Consider the following 15497-nt stretch of genomic DNA (forward strand, 5'->3'; position numbering starts at 1 on the left):
ACACCATGTTATGCTTTCAGACTGGACGGGTTCTCTACCAGAAGGGGAATCTTCTCCTCAAACTGTATCAATTGCTTTAAGAAAAGATATCCGCAGTGATGAATCTTGCTCTGGTACGTGTAGCTCACTTCCCTGTGCGGCGTTAGAAGAAGAGATGTTCACCTCCCTTTCTGCTGTCACCACAGCACAAGCATTACTCTTGGGTTTTATATTGTTTCTTCTTTTCCTAAAATTAAATAGTTAATTAGTTGATTAACAAAACTAATTAGTTAAAAGCTCTAAAACGCAACTGTCTGCCTGGTGGCCTGGCGACTGAGGGGAGCAGGGGAAGAGTGACTTAATGACCACTTTACGCAGATTGAGCTTATGAATGTCTGTGAGACTGGGTGAGGTCCAGTGTAAATACATTGGAATGCCATTTTTCATAGAGTTTTAATGACATGAGCTGTAACTGTCACTTCTTTGAGTGTGAAAATTGTCTTAGAATTGGTATTAAAATTTGTGAGGTAGGTTGGATTGCTCAGCTATCAATGCATCAGTTCATGCTGGCATAATCTAATTAATTTGCACATCAGTGTAATCCTATACTTGGCCAGAAAAGTATTTTTATTTTATTTTTTCTGCAATTCTTTCTTCATTTTTTCCAGTTCAGTCATTTTCAGAAATTGTCATCCTATCTAATTCTACGTAGGGTAGGCTGGTATTTGAAAAATGATTACAGAAAAGGTGTATGCAGGTACCACCTGGGGGTACTGGTTTTCTGCTCCTCTCCAAACCTGCTACCTCCTTCTCCTCATTGTGATCGGGAGTCAGCGCTACCAATGCATCTCTCCCATTTTCTGCGTTTCAGAAGCGTAATCAGGAAGTAGATTTGCGCGCTTGTGTCAAAATTGCTCGTGAGATTTCTTACTTGAGCTGGTAATCCAGGAACTGGAGCGTTGCCACTAACGAAGGGCAATGTGGGGTGAGGTGGTACCGCCTGGCCCCGTTCCTCAGTAACGTGGAGGGTCTGGTCCAGACCCACTCGGGTGGGTGATTTAAACCCGCGGCTGTGTGTCAGAGCCACTCTGCCGATGGAGGTTTCCTTCCCTGGGGCACGTCGTCTTCTGTCCGCGAGGTTTTCTGGCTGTGGGCAGGCACCAGGCCCGTGAGTGGAATAGGGCAGGAGGGAAAAGGAAGTAGTAAAGTGGCCTTTAGTTTTCTGTTCTATTAATTCAATAGCGGTTTGTGACTTTCTGGACTTCTTTCTGGGCTGAACGTGCTGTTGCGCCGTGCTTTTCCGCCCAGAGAAGCAGCAGTTGTGGAGCAGGAGTCACAGTCTTGTAGCTGAAGGTGTCTGCCAGATATAGATAGAAAGATATAGATATAAACTTGCCCAGTTTTTCCCTTAAATAGTCTTTGTTGTTGTTGTTGTGATGTAACTTGGTGAAACTTTCCCATGGCTGGTTGTTTGTGGGTTCTTTGGGGGAGAGAAGGAGGGCTGGCTGGTTTTTTTTGGTTTTATTTCAGCTAAATCCCTTCAATCATTTCTGTAAACAAAGATAATACGTAAGTTTGTGCTAATAAATTTTACCAACACCTAAAAAAAAAAAAAACGAACCCAAAAAGCAAAAGGTGTGTTTGGAGCAGAAGTGGATGCTATGCCTTTGGATCAGCTGACAGCCTCTTTAATCCCACGATTCCCAGGTTGCTTCCTGCAGTCTCTTGTTTAATTCATTACTTATGTTCAATATTCTGTAACATGTTCAGCAAGTGTATTACAGATACGGCTTTTCTATAAAGTACTTTGTCATGCCAGCACAGGTTTTCACTGTTCTTGAAATGAGGCAACCTTCATGTGGAAATAGTGGCAGATGATTCAGTACATAAGGATTAGAATGAACCACCCAAATGAAATGGGAAATTTCAAAGAAATAACTCTCTTAGGGGAAAAAAAAAAAAATATATATATATATAAGCAAAATTTCAGATATGCCATGCACTCACGGCAATTAACAGCTTCTAAAAAATCTCAAACCAAATTCATTAAATCTGAGCACTAACAGTTTCTCAAGGAAAATTTAGGAGAACAAAGGCAGCATTTCTAATCCTTAGGAAAGGTGAGAGAACACAGGATTAGAAGTTGACTATGAATACTAAGAGAATAAAAGCCACCAATTTGCTTTGCTGATATTTAAAAATCACAATATGTATTTATTAGCAACATCTTAGGTTGCATGGTTTTGGCTGAGAATATTTTTGCAAAATATATTCTGAAGTAACCATTAACACTGTATATTGCAAGACTGTTTAAGCTGTAAGTGCTGTTACAGCCATTTGTAAAACATTCATCTTTGGAACAGTTGCAAATGTTTTTGAATAAATGGGAGATAGGAAAGTCCACTAAAGATGTAAAATACCCCTGCTTGTCATGAACAGTAAGAAGTCTTCCATGGTCTTCAAACTATTCTAAGAATACCACTTGATGGTACACATGCCATTCATTGAACAGCTATGAACACCAACAAAAATATTAAAAAATAAAAATTGAATTTGACTGTCAGGTTCTATGCCTGTGGTTTGTAGATATTGGATCTTAATCAGTATTATCCTAAGAAAAAATGGGTTTTGTTTTCTTCCAGAGGGGAAATTGCCTTATTAAGCTTCTCATGTTTTCAGTTGATTATCTGAGTGAATGAAATTTAACTCTGACTAGTTGACATTAATACCAGTCCTGTGATAAGGTGTAATTTTGGATAAGGATTTAATACCCACTGACCATATTTTACTTATAAATAAATAAAGTCCATATTAATGGAGGATAATAATTTTTTTCATTCTTCTTATGAAATAATAAGAATTTTGCAGGACTATGCAGACACCACAGCTTAGCATTTACAAATACATGAGTGAAACGTGAATATTCTGATCTTTCTCTACCAAATCATTGCTTACACATAAAGAGCAAGAAGCAGGTCCCCCAGTATGTCCCATTTATGTAAGAGGTCATTAGGGAATGAGCCATGCCTTTGAGTCATTCAATAACTTGTATCAGTATATAGTTTGTTTAATTGGTACCAATATGCTAGTTTTCTGAATATGAGACTCAACAAATATTAATCAAGAATCAATTAATCTCCACTGAAAATTGTCAGGGAAGACTGGACGGTAAGCTGTTGAAAGCAAACTACATGTGACTGTAGACTCTCAGGAAAAAATATTATTTTTTATGGTCACTGGCATAGGCAATAAAGTTGTTTTTAATGAGAGGATAATGCAGCTTTCAGAAGTTACGTGTATTTAGCCATTGCCATGAATTTGAAAGTATCAGAAAACCTCAGGAACAAAAAATAACCTTAAAAATAATCTTTTATTACAGCTAGGCTGAGCAAAAGAAAAGTGACAATACTGCAGATTCCAAGCAACTGCATGAACTGCTGAGTTATGCCTTAAATTTATTTTTTTGTGATGGTGTTAGTGAAACAGAAAGACAGACATGGAAATATGCCTAAATTCCCTCTTAGAAGTACTGTAACTGCTTACTTTCTGATCTCCTGATCACAGAAATCCACCTTTGTCTCAATGCTCAGCTGGGGGGAAGCTATTCTCAGCTTGGCGAGAGGCAGGAAAGTGTTTTGGAAGTACTCCCAAGAAATGACGGACTATTTGGTTGGACTGTAGTGTGTGGCTGCAAAAAGCATTTCTCGCCTTATTTTCTTATTCTGGTGATTTCACTTGGAACAGCTCTGACCCATTCCTGCCTCAGTATTTAAGCTTCTGATTGTCATATCTTTCTCTTAGTACAAAAAATTGGACAACAGAATGACTCCATATGCAACATTCTTTAACACAAAATGTTTTAAATCTTATTTCACATCTTGTCACTTGCCATAAAATATCAGAGTAACGTAGCTCTTCCATCCTTTCAGTAATGTAGGTGCACGAGCACACCATGTGTGATACCATATTTCCATACCCCAGGTCAATTAAAATCACTTTGAGCATCAAAGTATACAACCTCCATTAATTTACTGTTACACTCCCATCAGTATCTGCTTATTATTAGATACTGCCATGTTCAGAAACTTTTTTGTCTTTGTATTCTTCATGGCATTCAGTAAAACTCGGAGGAAAAGTTTCTGAAAACATTTGCTAACTAGAGCAGCATGCATGGACGTTTTTGGACAATTATTATTTGTATAACTTCTCTGCCACAGTGGAAGTATAACAAGTAATGTCACAGATTATCTGTGGGCTCTCAGCTGTGGCAACCTTTGGAAGTCAAAATTGAAATCCTTCTGTTGTTTATATATTTGTGTTCCAAGTCAGCATTCATTGGCTTGAAATCCTGCATATATACACAGTTCTCTAGCAGTTTCATGTTAGTTCTAGTGATTAGGCACTAATTATTAGTAGTATTATGAATAATTCTGCCTTCCCACTAGGACTAGCTGCTACAAATTAAAGGTTAAGAGATCAAGAATAGCATAACAACCGCAAAAAACACTAGAGCCTTCTCCATGGTGGAATACAACCAATTTCGTTGTCACTTAACTGAAATTGAGTTCTGTTTTGTAATGCCTTAAGAAAATATCATGAAGATTTAAAGAGTCTTTGATCTCAGAAGAGATAAAATAATGCAAATACAATAGTTCCAATCTAATTTCAAATATTACGATTCTGCATAAATCATGCTGTGCTTTTTCTTTCTATTAACTTGATAATTTGTTGTCTATGATCTTTGTTTCAGACCAGACTTTGGTTTGTTTGGGTTTTTTTGTTTTGTTTTGTTTTTGTTTGTTTGTTTGTTTTTAAATTTAACTTGCAATTTGGGGGAGAAAATGACTTGTTTATTTGGCAGTTAATGGGGAAGCAGAACTGCCTATTTTTCTTTACTTGCTGTCAAATGCCAAGGTGAGGCATGGCATCAAATAATTCGGTTGTTGCTGACATTAAATAATGCGCCAGCTAGGAATCTGCAGTGGGGAGATTACGGGCTCTGCAGACCTGCATAAAGATGTGCTGTTAATAAGCCTTGCGTAGACCAGCAGTGTCCAAAGCAATCTCTCCAGCAGAAGAAATTTGATCAGAAACTCAAGATGTAGGGCAAGTTCTAATATTCACTTCGGAATTTATTACCTTACAAAAAAAAAATTAAAGGAGATTTCTAAACAGGAACATGGAAGTGTTGGATGAGAATCTTGTTTTTATTTCATTTTGCATGGTTGTTATAGTTTGGATAGATAGATTTTTTTTTTTTTTTCCTCTTGGTGAGCCCCAAGTACCTCTTCGTTGCTGTTCACAACTGGCATCATCAATTAGACTGGAATAATTCCATAACCTCCAAAGTTTACTGCTTCATCCCAAAGCTGCATGTTGAGATGAGGATCAGCTCTGTCCATTACTGTCAAATACAGGCTGTCTATTTTCTATTCTACACTGCGCTAACTAGCCATATCCAAAATTTAAACTAGCTTAAGGATTCATTGTGGTAGCAGTGTTTGCTTGTGTAGATCAAATATGAAATGTATTTGCTTTCCTTTGGCATAAGGTGAAATTATTAGCATAGGTAAAGATTGCTTTGAAGTATATTTTTATATAAATTAAATTTTTTATATAAATATATATATTTAGAATATAAAGTGTAATTTTTGTCAAATCAGTTGTTCAACAGCATAGCTATACCTTCATCCAAGATCATCTTCAGCTTTGATGTCATTGATTATATTTAATGACTTAAATCTAAACCAAGAGCTTTGAGAAGAGTGGTATTGAAGAATGTCCTAGCACAGTCCCTTAGCATAACATCCTAGATGTGCCTTTCTCACCTGTAGCAAAATGAAATGCTTAGATGAGAAAATAAGAATAAAACAAGCATAGAGTAGTAGTTCCCACAGCAAACCTGTCAGCTTCCTGCAGTGTACAGTATTGTGATTCTTCAGAGTTAGAAACATAATTGCATTTAATAGCCACTGATATATTCTTCTTCCATTAATTTGTTGGAAAGAAGCAATCCCCATCCTTGCTGTTGACTGCTAATTCATCATGACTTTAAATCATCAGTTTTCAAAACTGGAGTCTGAAGCTTTTGGAATCTAAAGAGTACACCTCTAAATAGACTCCTAGCCTTTCTTCAGGTCTGCCTGTGAAGGAGGAGCCCTGAGATTCCTAAAGCATGCAAATGGTGGATTTTTGATTAATTTAATATAATCCTATATAATGATGATTATTGTAGCATTTTCTGTATAAGATGAATGAGACAGGTTCTCAAATGCCAGCTATTACTGACATTTAATCTGGTATAGGTCATAAAATACCAAGGTGGAAGAACTGTTTTAATTTATTTTTCACATTAATAGTAAATCTTAAATAAATTAATATTGAAAAAATGCTGTCTTTTTCATTCTCTGTAACTAAATAGAAAAAGGTGGTTGACAGAAATCACCAATTTGAAGACAAAGCATTCTTATTTTAAAATAGACATCTCTATTGTGATAGATATAGGTGATGTAGAAAACATAATTTTAAATCTCTGACAAACTGAATGGGTACATTTTTGGCATTTCATAGTGCCAAACAGTCCATATAACTATCATTTCTCAAACTCGGTTGAAAGGGCCATGTCTCAAATTCTGGGAAAGAAAAGCCCCTGGAGAAGTGAGATTGTGTTTGGGAAATAATAGCCTCATGTCTAGACAGTCATTGTTAAAAAGTGAGTTCCTGCTAGTGCTGTCCTGATTCGCTCTGTAGCTGAAATTAGTTCTGGGACAAAATTTAAACCTACCAAGCTCCAGACTGCTTTCCTCTTAGCCTGAGTTTCATCAGTCTGCAAGTCAGAACCTTTCAGCGATGGTCTTTTTTCTGTTTTTTTTCCCCCTACAAGTGCTGAACAATTAATGAAAACTGCCCCCCCCCCCCCCCCCCACAAAAAGTATTTTTAAAAAGTAGTTTTTTAAATGGTCTCTTTTAAACTAAAGGAAAAGGTTGTTTATTAAGTGGAAGAAACAGTACAGTCTGACTGCATGTAATAATACATTGTAAAAATTAAATAGCCTCAGGAAAATTACTGTGTTTATTTTTTCTGTGAAAGAGCTTCAGTACAATACTAATTAAATCTTTGAAAATAAGTCTTTGAATATGTGTATTCTGCTATGTACTTGGGTTCATGTAACTAGTATAAAAGATCAAGCGGCACCATTTTGTTGCTCCAGAAATCATTCAAAGCAGAATAATAGAAAATGCTACATTAAAAATACATAACTCCAGTTGAGTTTGAAGGATAGCATATATGTCAGACCCTGAGTTTCCAATGAAGAAACAGAATTTTAATTTTCTATGGCAAAATTATTTCACTGCATCTTGTATATCTGACAAAACATACAGCAGTTCAAATTAACCATCTAAACCTCAGAAATAATTACTCAGGATAATCCAAGAACTATATTCATCATCATGTTCTCTCCAGGCTCAGAGTTACAGATTTAAGTAACTCTAACAGCAGTGTGTGCATGATTTGGATGTAAACGCACATTTTATATCTATATAAAAGTCTGTTTGTGAAATAGTTTTGGTTTTATATATACTGGTTTTAAAATATACAGACTTCTTGGTACTATTTGGCTGTCATGTTGAAAGTCTACTTAAGTGATGATATAAAACCATGTTACATGACAGTTTGAATGTCTTTAAAACAATTAATTTTCTCAGTGGCTCAACACAGCAATTTGGCACAGCTGGTTTGTGATAAACTGGGAATAATCAATGTTCTTCATTCTTATTCTAATTGATGAGCTTGTAGTAACACATGGGGAAGTACACATACAGTCTGAAAGAACTCTCCTTCCAGATTTCTGCATCTGATTTAAATCTGAATCCATACATTTTCAGATGAATGGCAATAACTTGACAAATTAAATACTAATGTTCAGGGCCCTTAATGAATCTGTGAATACATCTGCAATGTGTCTTTCAATTAAAAATAACAGTTATGAAAACTTTACATGTATTTATGAAAAAAGTGACATAAAAGGTAAAATTTGATCGACTTCCTACAATTTTATATTGGGAATAAATTTCCAAAATTCAGACAACATCCTTTTGTTCAGGAGAAAGAGAAATACAATGAAAAAGCACCATTGCTGCACCAAATTACTCAAGGTAATTACACAGCTTTAATGAAAGGATATTGCATTGTATTTAGACAGAAAGCAGATTAAGCAAGTATAAACTCGATATATTCAAAGGGATGCAGTTTTTCAAGAGTACATCTCATAGCTGTAATCTTATTGTCGATAGGGGGGAACAGACTTAACTATTATGATGAGAATGAGTGTAAGACAAACTTTCTTTTCATTTTTATCCTCTAGCAAAACCTATGAACTGAATTTTCATTTCTGTGGGTGTTTGATTTATTGGTGTTATGTTCCAGGCATGCATTTTTTTACCATGTACAGAAACTCACACCTATTCATAAGTGGAGCAAGAAAGAGACTATGGTAGGGTTGATATGGATTTGCTACATATTTACTCTGAGTGTGAAGAAGTATAGCTTGTGAGAGAAAATTGAAACTGTGAAAAGATATCATAAGATAGAAAGTTAGCTGTACATCTCACTATCATATATTTTTCCTGCTGCACCTGGAGATGGTAGATTGGTGCACTGATGTGCCTTTTGTAGTTACCTCTCTGCAGAGAAAGCATATTTGGGTAGAAAAGGGAGGGGACAAAACTTTTCAAGGGTCATTATGACCTTTAAAAAACTTTATTTTGTGTATATTTGATTGCCATTCCTACAACAAAAGAAAGTGAAGGCTTTTATCCCCTCAAAAGTGGAAAGGATCAAACTTGAAAAATTCTGTGCAGGGTTTTGTTTTGATGAAACAACTAAAGCAATAGTAGAGCACAGCCGTAACAATGTAACAAATCACAGTCCTTAGCATCATATTACATTCACTTCATAACATCTCTGAAAATGCATATTTCTGTCTGTGTAAAGAAATTATATTGGGGGGGTGGTGTCCTGTTAATGGCAAACCAATTTAGCTTTATACTAGGCATATTTCTATAGATGGATAGTTTTAGTAGGGAAAAAAAAAAAGAAGAAAAAAAATAGATGCAGGATTTTTCTCTTCCCCCCCCATGTGCTGCTCTGTTTAATAAGAACTTCACAGATGATGACAATTTTTAGCTACTTTAGCAGTGACCCAGATTTGTTCTTTTTTTTAATCAGTCCCCAAATTCACAGCTACTTACCCTGTTTGCTGCTCAGACTGCCATCCATGTTACTGCAAATAAGAAAACCTTTGTTTGAACTGGTGATTTCCTTGTAAAGAGAAAGGTATTTCATTACAAATGTCCCCCAACCAAGGCATTTGGATTGAGCTTTTGCTGATTTTGCCTATGTTCTGTTGTGCAACAAACAGCGATTGGAGCTTGGCTCTGTGCAGTGAAAATGAGTTGTCTAACTGGGTTTTACTTTTATCTGCAGTTTGGCTCTGTGCTGCTTCCTGCATGGCACTAAACCTGCAGCTCTCCAGCAGAAGAAACCATTATTATTTTACTCTTATGCACTCATTGCTAGGATTCCAAAATACGAGGAACATTTGGAACATATGTCCACCCTTACATTGTGGAACTCACGGTGGAGCTTTAATAGAATTTCACTCCTATGTAGCACAAAAAACATCCACCCAATGTTTCCTTCCAAAACCAGTTACAAAAATTAAGGCATGTTGCTGGAGAGCCTGGTAGTTTCTAATCCCCCTAAAATAGCATGGACTTGCAAGGGGAAGTTATCCTCAAGGTGATGGATGCTGCATTGTGCTAGAAAGAAGGTGGGGGGCGGGAACGCAAATGCCCAAATTCAGTGGCTTTTACCTTCCTGCCCTGGGGAAAAATTTGCCTTTGCCCCAAACCTGGCAATTGCCTTAAATGGGGGTGTGTTAGCAAATAGTACTCTTCAAGTACCTAAGATTTGTCAGGTACACTAAGGGCCATTTACTACCAAAATGGGCTAAATCTGAGCGTGGCTGATTTATTTTGTGTTAGGTGCAGATGAAAAAGAAAACTACTGAACCCAGGAATCAACTAAACGTCAACAGAGGGGAAAATGTCCCTGGACTATGTTATAAAGCATACTATTAATTAAATGCAATGTAAATTAAATCAAATCACATTAATTCTGATTAAATGCAGTAGAAAACAGATCGAGGACTGCATGGCAGTCCTATTCTGAGAATCCAGTAAGTAGATCACCTGATACCATAAGCTTCAATTTACAAGCGGAGAATCCCACAGATGTTTTCACATAGTCCTTTTAATCAGGTGTTTTGATCACCTCCGCTGAAGAAGGTTCCCTGTTCATCACAGTCCCCATAATTTTAGTTTCCTGCAGTGCATCTTTCTTTGTTTACCATTTGTCCTACAGTATATCTCACTGGTGCCACTCAATGCCAATGGTCTTCTCATTAGGTTTTAAACTGATTAAATTGCACCCCATTTCTGTCACTCCAGTTCAGAGTTTTTCCCACACCATAATCCCTCTTCTAAATTAGAAAAAAGCCTCTAACTTGTTGTCACTCGTTCATTTTCCCAAGATCAACAGAATATCTTTACTAGCTTTCTGTCTTGATAATAATCCTTTCAGTGTAATTTCTGAAAATTAAATACTGCTCTTTCTACTCTAGTACTGTTGAGGTATGCTATGAACTATTTTACTTTAATCTAGACAGGTCTGGTCCGCAGCAGTAACTTTGTCTAAGAAAGCAGCCTTCTTTCTATATATACTATAATAATTTACCTCTGATAATATTGCATTGCAGTTGACTGCCCTGTGAACTGCCAAGTTCTCTGTCATTCTTCCTTCAAAATCTGCCCCAGCAATTTCCACCTTCTTGAGATTAAGCTAGTGGACCTGTAAGTACTTCAGAAGAACATCCTTTCTGGTTCTTCAGCTTAAATGGAAGGTGCTACCGTTTAAATATGTGTGTGTTTGTAATCTTTATCATTTTCCTACCAAGCAGTGCTTACACTAACACATCTTTATCTCTGATAAGAGAAGGTGAGAGGAAAAGACAAACAGATGGAGAGGCAAAAAATGGTATTTTCCCTGGCATTGTCATTTGACTGCTCTGTGGCAGCTGGCACAGGTTGGGTCACATTGACAGTAGTGTTAACATACGAGCTTTAGGTAAATCTATAGGATACCGCATCTTCCCTCCTGCAGAATGGGGAAGGTATGTAATTTGGGTACATCTGTGATTAAAGGGGTTTTGTACCCGAGTCCATTTAGTATCCACTCTTGCATTTGTTCCTAAACCACACCATGCTATCGATATACAATGGTTTATTTTCTGTACCTCTGTCCTGTTTGGGCATGCCTGAAACTGTGTTTTGCTTCTCCTAGTAAGGGGTTGAGGTTACTGTGCAGCAATACATTCCTCTTCCATAGGTCCACTGCAGGAGCACCTGAGGTTTAAATGCCAACCTGGGAATTAAAGGACCAGTAAGAAGTGGGAATAGGCTGGTTTGTGAGTTATACAGGGAAGAGTTTAGAGTCTGAGGCCTTGCAGCTAAATAGATGAGCTTCTGGACATGGTGACAAGTGTACCTCTTCCCTATTACAAAGAGTAAGGAGAGACTGAGGTGGGAAATAAAGAATCAAAAATAATAATGACACATGAATACACTCAACTGTGAAGCACAGTTGTCTGTGTCAGGAAAAAACTGAAAACTGCTTAATGGTACCTTATAATATTGTTCCATACATGGGTGGTGGGGTTTTTGCTAAAGAGTTGCAGGATTGTGACATTTTGCCCCCCAAACATCTGATTGTGCTATACAGTATTTGCCTTCTTATGTACATCAGAAATTAAGAGTTTTCAGTCATGCAAATGCCAAAATGTAGCTTTACAAGCAAAACGTACTTCTTTCTTGGCTAACTAAATAGGTGGATTATGAATGCAGCGACTAAAAGCTTGGAAAACAAAAGGAAGTAACGAGAGAAGTTGCTGAACAAAGCCAATAGCGATAAGGGAGGCGTATAACGTTTGGCAGCTGAACTAAGACAGTAACTATCTGGGTCTGAAAAGAAGTTTCTGTCAAGGACAGATGTCTTTGTCAGGAAAGAACAGCAGGCCTTTTGAGGCCCTCCTTATGTGTTTTCAGAGCCTGGTAATGAAGGAAAGATGAATCTGTGACCACTGGTATGAGAACAGGGACTGGGAACTTCACTGTCACTTTTGTCTCGTGACGGCATTCTTCTCCTCTGGAATAAGTTTTATTTGGTAACATGACTTTATTGCTCTTTGTAGTCAGTGGGCTTGCCGGTGTGGATATTTTAAAATGTTACAGAGATTTTGTTGCTCAGATGCAGAGGGAACATTCCTTGTGTTTTCCTAGTTGAAACCAAATTCTTGCTGGAAAAACTCCAACTACAACTTTCTAAGACTAAGTTGTTAAGTTATGAAACGGGTTGTATTTCACAGACTGGAGAAAGTCAGCTAAACCCTGGGAAATCAGCAGAAGGAGGAGGGTGTATGTAATAGCTGGTGAGAAGATGACTGTAAATCAGCAGTGTAATAGAGCTGTGAAAATAGCAAATGTCACCCAGTGACAGCTGAATCTCCAGCTGATGCAGGGAAGTTACAGTGCCATTGTACAGACACCGGTAAACTCCTCTCTGGAACAGCGCATCCAGTGCTGACCATGCTTGTTCAATAACATGACCTAAAATTGGAATAACTGCACAGAAGGGCAACATAAAGAGCCTGTCTTATGAGATGAGAAAGACTGACTTTCTTTGCTTATCTCTAGCTGCTAGGTAGGGTGCGAAAGAATTTGATTGCCATCTAGAAATACCTTTGGAGGGGAAGACAGGTGAAAAGAACTGTTGAAGCTAAATAAGCGTGCTGCAGAAATCAGTAGGTATAATTTAGCCTTGAAGATATCATCATTAGTTATAGATGTAGATTCCTAACTGCTGGAACAGCAATGAAGCCATTCTGAAAGAGCTTCTGAACAGAACATTGGGTCAAAACAACTAAGTACTTTTTTGAGTTTAAGAAGTTCGAAAAAAGAGTAGTGTAGGATGCCTGCAAAGCACCTGGACTCGATGAAGATGGCTCTTTTTGTTCTTGATTAACAATGGGAAGAACATGGGGTTTGTACAGTTTCAAAGAGCTAGGAGGATATTCAGAATTTCTATGCATGAAGAAGTCTATAGATTTCGAAAGATAACATGCCTTAATAAAATTCAATTTAGTGCCAAAATTTTTACTATTTTATAGCAGCCTTGATTAGCATCCTCATTGGTAGTCTCAGGAAATAAAGGCTGTAATGAACACAGCTCTCTCCCTGTCAAGCTGGTCCCTCAAGGTCAGTACTAATGCATAGTGCTGGGGCTGTACAAGGAAATGTGCATGGTCGGTATTCCTGCTGCAATTGCTCTATGAATTGATAAAAGATTTCACCGCCCTCTGCTGAAAATGGATAGACAAATCCAGCACCATCTGTGAGCAGAAAAATTAGTCTTGAGCTGAAATAAATACTACGACAGTGTATCCTTGAGAACTCCCAAGGCAAAGGAAACACAGTGTAATTGTGGGTCAGCTTCATGTGTTATAAATGCCATTCTGATTTAAACCTCATTCTAAAAAATCTGCATTAGACTTTAAATACAGAATTGCATTTCAAGATTACATGGTAAAGCATTTAATTATCTTAATTTAATTTTTCAGAACACTTTGATCATACGGCAGCAGTGAGGCAACTACTTTCTTGTTCTGTCTTTTACCTCTACATTAAAAGATAAATTTTTATTATTGTCAGTCTCCAGGAGAAGAGTAATGATTTTTAAAATGAAAAGAATGTCATTTACACATGAAGTCAGGCCAGCTGATGTTAATATAAAACAGATGTTTAGAAAACAAAGAAATGACCCCCCCATCCCTGAAAGCTGGAGAAGCGTCTCAAATTAGATTCTCTTTACTGTATCTATTTGTTACTGACATACAAACATTTTATTTCTTGTCTGATCTGGAAAGAGGATATACTTGTAAAAGGCAAATAATTATTATTTCTAACTTGTATTTCAGTCTGTTTTGTGGTATCACATAGAAATGTTAAGTCTCATATAAGAATACTGTGCACTAGGCAATCAAGCGAAGAGTCAGTCTGAAGTCAAGCTTCAGGTCTTTGCAGTTGCTGTGTACGTCCGTGTAGTTATATGTACACACGGAGGGGTGCATGGGTGTGTGGGGGTGCCTGATCACAGCAAACCCATTTGGTGTGGATTGCAAAATCAGCTTTATTTGAATTATTGAATCTTGAGATACAAAGTTCCATTAAATAACCTAAATCAAATCTGAAGAAGTACAAATGGCAGACTAAAGTACACGTTAAGTTTTTAAGAATTTATTTTAAATGTACTAGGTGTTGGCCCTGTTATTGCTGATGAAATACATACATACATATATATAAATCTAAGTGTATATACATCTATATACACACAGTTATTTGGCTGGTTTTGTTCCAAATTAAACATTTGCTTTGCAGACAATTTTTACTTTGCACATCATCTGTAGTATGCACGTTTTGATTTAGATGGACCTGAATGTTAAGTATGTGTTTTTTAAAATGCTCTTAAAGTACAGCTGGGATACAGAATTACAATGAAGGACAAGACAGGAATTCAAAATTATTTTGATAAATAGAAATCCCTGTCAGGAATGGAGGTATCCCTGAGGAATGTTCTAGGTAAAGTTTATTCTGACTTATGGCCTGGTGATGGACTACATGACCTTTCAAATTCTCATCAAGCCATATTTTATGATTCTGTGATCAATTTATTTTGGCATTTGACAGCTGCTGTACATATACTGTAGCTAATTCTACTGCCTTTAATACTTCTAATGATTTTTTTAATTTACATATTTTGCACGTGAAACACTTTAACTACATTTAAAATGTATTCTTATTTATTTGAAGATGGTAATAATAAAGGATATGGGTCTCACTGGCTATTTAGCAAATATGTATTCTTTCCAGCCTAAAACATATTACAATGCTGAATTTCTATGAGAGGTTACACGGCTATAAATTACTACTCGTTAACATAAAGATATCTCAGAGTTTATATGCTGTTGATCCAATGTTATTCCCATTAGTGGTAATAACTAGGAGATAATTCACTTCATTTGGAAAATGAAATCCTGATTCTCAAAGTAGTTTTAGTAACATTCAGTCTGGAATCAGATTATTCTTTACAGCATGTTAAAGTCATGGCAAGGTGGTCTTCAGCTGGCAAGTGTAATTTAGTCTCACAAATAGGTAATCTTGTTAAAATATCGTCAGGTTAATCAAAATTGATTTGTGTGTACTAAACCCAGTGAATGCTAATCAAGTATCGGGTTAGGAAGCTTTAGTAGCAATTTTAAGTCTTTGATGGTTTCCCGTTATTCTTGGATGGAATTACTCAGTGGATTTGTGGAAACATTTTAAAGCCTGAACATCCTTCCAAG

General features: G+C 36.8%; 1 protein-coding gene across 4 annotated transcripts in view; it reads left to right on the forward strand.

Moving 5' to 3' along the window:
- LRP1B (LDL receptor related protein 1B) overlaps nt 1-15497 on the forward strand; it is a 753798-nt gene that overhangs the window by 433850 nt on the left and 304451 nt on the right. The window lies entirely within an intron of this gene.

This window comes from Haliaeetus albicilla, chromosome 4 (assembly GCF_947461875.1).
Source record: "Haliaeetus albicilla chromosome 4, bHalAlb1.1, whole genome shotgun sequence".
Classification (NCBI taxonomy): Eukaryota; Metazoa; Chordata; class Aves; order Accipitriformes; family Accipitridae; genus Haliaeetus; species Haliaeetus albicilla.